Raw genomic sequence first — 4,745 nt, forward strand, 5'->3', positions numbered from 1 at the left:
CCTCCCTCCCTCCCTCCCTTCCTTCCTTCCTTCCTTCCTTCCTTCCTTCCTTCCTTCCTTCCTTCCTTCCTATTCCCCTTCCTCCCTCTCTTCCTCCTTTCCTCCCTCCATCTTTCCTTTCATCTTTCTTTCCCTCCCTCTTCCCTCCCTCCATCTATCCTTCCCTTTTCCTTCTTTCTTTCTTTCCTTCCTTCCTTCCTTTCTATTCCTCTTCCTCCCTCTCTCCCTTCCTTCCTCCCTCCATTCTTCCTTTCCTCTTTCTTCCTCTCCCCCTTCCCTCCCTCCATTCGTCCTTCCTTCCTTCCAATTTTTCCTTCCTTTCTTCATTTTTTCCTTCCTTGCTTCATTATTCCCTCCCTCCCTCCCTCTCTCCCTCCCTCACACTCTCGCTTCCTCCTTCTGTCCTTCTTTCCCTGCTAATTATAAAGTGATACGTACTCAACAGAACAACAAACAACGCAAAGGTGTACAATCTGCCCCAATCTCCCTCCCACCCAACTTTTGGAGATAACCAGTGCTAAGAAATGACTAATTAAAGATAGAGTTCTGATATATCTAAGACATTGTTCTAAGCTGTTTACAAATACTAATTCATGTTATCCTCATAAAAGCCCCATGGAGGTGTCACTGTCCCTATTTTACAGGTAAGAAAATAGAAACTCAGAGAAGTTAAGTAACCCCTTCAAAATCACATAGGCAATAACAGAAAGAGGAGAGCATCAGACCCCCGTCTGCGGGCCTCTGGGCTCTGTTCTGTGATGCCATACTGAATCTAAGGCCAGAACACCAGTGCACTTTCTAAACCTAAAGCTAGACACTTTCTTGTGCTGGCAAAGTGTTGAAGGAACTGTAACTGACATTGAAGACACAGTTTTCTGACCACTGTGGTGCTGAAAACCCTGGATGGTGTCAAAGCAAAATTGTATCAGACAGACTTAGACAAGAATGACTTTATTGGAGAATGCTGCAATAGGAAAGAGAGAGTGAGTCCAACTCTAAATACAGATGCCACTCATTAAGGGGCAAACACATGTACTTTTAAACTGGTACGACTGTTTAGAGCTGAATAGTCATGTTGTAGATTATATGATGCCAAAGGAACCCAAGATCAGAATGCAGGGTGAGATTCTTGAAGAGAAACATCCAAAGCTTCCCTGCCTCTAAGTTCTGCTTTGCTTGCTAATTGCTGTCTTTATTATAGGGTGGTGCTTGTATGGTGACATGGGTACAAAATATGAATAGATTTTTTTTCCCCTGTTGTCTATTGCTATGTAACCAACCATCCCAAAACTTAGTGGTTGAAACAATAACATTTATTTTGCTTACAAATCTGTTATGTGTGCAGGGCTTAGAAGGGACAGCTTATTCCTTCTCCACTTGGAATCCTCCAGGGCGGCTGAAAGTCTGGGGACTGGCATCATCCGAAGGTTCCCTCTCTTACCAGCTAATAGCTGATGATGGCTGTTAGAACTTACCTGGGTCTTATCTGGGCTGTTGGCTGAACACCTAGACCCTGGCCTCTACCGATGGCCCAGGCTTCCTCCAAACATGGTGGTAATTCAAAGATACATTACCCCGAAAAGAGAAAAAGCCAGGTGGAAACTGTGTTGTATCTTGGAATCCAGCCTGGGAAGAAGCCGCATAGAGTCACCTCTGCTGCATTTTATTTTTTAGGCATACACAGCCTGTATTCAAGGGGAGGGATATTCCATTTGTGAGTATCCCTTTTGATGAGATGACTTTTTTTGAGACAGAGTTTCGCTCTTGTTGCCCAGGCTGGAGCTCAATGGCACGATCTCGGGTCACTGCAACCTCGGCCTCCCAGGTTCAAGCGATTCTCCTGCCTCAGCCTCCCAAGTAGCTGGGATTACAGGTACCTGCCACCACACCTGGCTAATTTTTGTATTTTTAGTAGAGACAGGGTTTTGCCATGTTGACCAGGCTGATCTTGAACTCCTGACCTCAGGTGATCCTCCTGCCTCGGCCTCTCAAAGTGCTGGGATCACAGGCTTGAGCCACTCTGCCCGGCCGAGATGACTATTAAACACTTCGCAGACATATTTTAAAACTACCACAAGCATGATCTGTAGAAATCTGTGAATGTTTCTTCCTCTGATTTGGGCTGAAGATGATGCATTTTCTATTCCCAGGTTTCCAAAGGGCATCAGAGTCATAAGAATAATTCCTGAGGCTGGGCATGGTGGCTAACACCTGTAATCCCAGCACTTTGGGAGGCTAAGGTAGGCAGATCAAGAGGTTGAGTTCGAGACCAGCCTGGCCAACATAGTGAAGCCCCCGTGTCTACTACAAATACAAAAAATTAGCAGGACGTGGTGGTGGGTGCCTGTAATCCCAGCTACTTAGGAGACCGAGGCAGGAGAATTGCTTGAACCCAGGAGGTGGTAGTTGCAGTGAGCTGAGATCATGCCATTGCACTCCAACCTGGGTGACAATGCAAGACTCCATCTTAAAATAAATAAATAGTAATTAAAAAAAAGAATGATACCTGAGTGAGTGCTGAGAGCAAGCTGGACTGGTCTTTGCCTACATTGGGTGACCCTGCATGATAGGGAGTTTCCAAGCATGAAGTGGGCAGCCCTGGTACCTCTGTGTTTATCTCTTGATACTGCCAAGCATGGACACAGAGGGAAATTCAGCTCTTCCGCCGCCTTCCCTGCTGGTCATGAAAATGAGCCAAAGTCTCTTCTTGATTGAATGGCTTTTCAGTCAGTCACTACGAGAATCAGAAGAGACCTAAGTAGCATGGGCTGAGTGCGGTGGCTCACGCCTGTAATCCCAGCACTTTGGGAGGTGGAGGCAGGCAGATGGCTTGAGTCCAGGAGTTTGAGACCAAACTGGGTGACATAGTAAGACTCCATGTCTACAATTTTTTTTCTGTTCTTTTTTTTTTTTTAGTTAGCCAGGTGTGGTGGCACACACCTGTAGTCCCAGCACTCTTGAGAGGCCAAGGTAGGAAGATCACTTGAGCCCAGGAGTTTGAGACCAACTCGGGTGACATAGCAAGATCCCATCTCTACAAAACATTTTTTAAAATCTAGCTGGGCATGGTGACATGCACCTGTAGTCCCAACTATTCAGAATGCTGAGATGGGAGGACTATTTGAACCCCAGAGTTTGAGGCTGCAATGAGCTATGATTACACCACTGCAGTACACCCTGGATGACAGAGTCATTGTGACAGAGACTCTGTCATTAAAAAAAAAAAAGGCTGGGCGCGGTGGCTCACGCCTATAATCCCAGCCACTTTGGGAGGCTGAGGTGGGCTGATCACCCGAGGTCAGGAGTTCGAGACCAGCCTTGCCAACATGGAGAAACCCTGTCTCTACTAAAAAAAATAAATAAATACAAAAATTAGCTGAGTTTGATGGTGGGCGCCTGTAGTCGAGCTACTTTGGAGGCTGAGGCAGGAGAATCGCTTGAACCCAGGAGGCGAGGATTGCAGTGAGCTGAGATCATGCCACTGCACTCCAGCCTGGTCGACAGAGCAAGACTCTGTCACACACATTCACAAAAAAAGACAGAGTGAATGAAAAAAGCAAGAAAGCAAGAAAGAGAAGGAAGGAAGGAAGGGAGGGAGGGAGGGAGGGAAAGAAAGAAAGAAGAAAGAAAGAAAGAAAGAAAGAAAGAAAGAAAGAAAGAAAGAAAGAAAGAAAGAAAGAAAGAAAGAAAGAAAAGAAAGAAAGAAGGAAAGAAAGAGAAAGGAAGGAAGGAAGGAAGGAAGGAAGGAAGGAAGGAAGGAAGGAAGGAAGGAAGGAAGGAAGAAAGGAAGGAAGACAGAAAGGAAGAAAGAAATACACACACATAGGGACGGACAATCCAGAGGCTCTAGAAGTTTTGCATGCTGACTGAATAGTGAATTGTTGTTACTGATTCCCTTCTAGGTGGTGAAAAGTGACAGCTGCTCTCTGCAGTTACGATGCTGCCCTGCCACTATAGTCTCCCTCTGTAGTGATCCAATATTCTACTATATATCGGCAAAACTGTAGGTGCACACCTTATCTTTCTTAGAACGTTCAAAGCACACCCCACCCAGGAAAGCAGGCCCGTACTCTCAGTACATTTTCTCACAAAGGTGCCCTACTCTTTGCCTGAAATTTCACTGCTAAAGCTCCATTTCCTTTGCCTTTAAGAACTTCTCGGTATTCAAGGGTGTCCTCCTAAAGAAGTGCTGGAATAGGCTGGACATGGCTCATGCCTGTAATCACAGCACTTTCAGAGGCTGAGGTGGGCAGATCACTTGATTGTGGTCAGCAGTTCAAGACCAGCCTGGCCAACATGGTGAAATCCTGTCTCTACAAAAAATACAAAAATTAGCCGGACACGGTGGCATGTGCCTGTAATCCCAGCTCCTTGGGAGACTGAGGCACAAGAATTGCTTGAATCTGGGAAGTGGAGGTTGCAGTGAGCTGAGATTGCACCATTGCACTCCAGCCTGGGCAACAGAGCAAGATTCCATCAAAAAAAACAAGCAAAAAACCAAACAAACAACAACAAAAATAAGTGCAGGAATAGGGCCTATTCCCTGGAGCCTGGGTGCAGTGGCTCACACCTATCATCCCAGTTCTTTGGGAGGCCAAGGTGGGAGGATCATTTGAGGCCACGAGTTTGAGACCAGGCTGGGCAGCATAGCAAGATCCCATCTCTACAGAATAATATATATATATATATATATATATATATAGAGAGAGAGAGAGAGAGAGAGAGAGAGAGAGAGAGACACACGC

The 4,745-nt window shown here is 45.8% G+C and overlaps 1 long non-coding RNA gene across 1 annotated transcript in view; it reads left to right on the plus strand.

Moving 5' to 3' along the window:
• The first annotated feature begins 3,914 nt into the window (after positions 1-3,914).
• The window catches only part of LOC108544184 (uncharacterized), a 12,538-nt gene continuing 11,707 nt past the window's right edge, over positions 3,915-4,745 (plus strand). The window contains exon 1 of the long non-coding RNA XR_001889763.1: positions 3,915-4,003. This is a non-coding gene — a long non-coding RNA (uncharacterized LOC108544184). The remainder of the gene's footprint in view (positions 4,004-4,745) is intronic.

This window comes from Rhinopithecus bieti, unplaced genomic scaffold, assembly GCF_001698545.2.
Source record: "Rhinopithecus bieti isolate Rb0 unplaced genomic scaffold, ASM169854v2 scaffold_23236, whole genome shotgun sequence".
Lineage (NCBI taxonomy): Eukaryota > Metazoa > Chordata > Mammalia > Primates > Cercopithecidae > Rhinopithecus > Rhinopithecus bieti.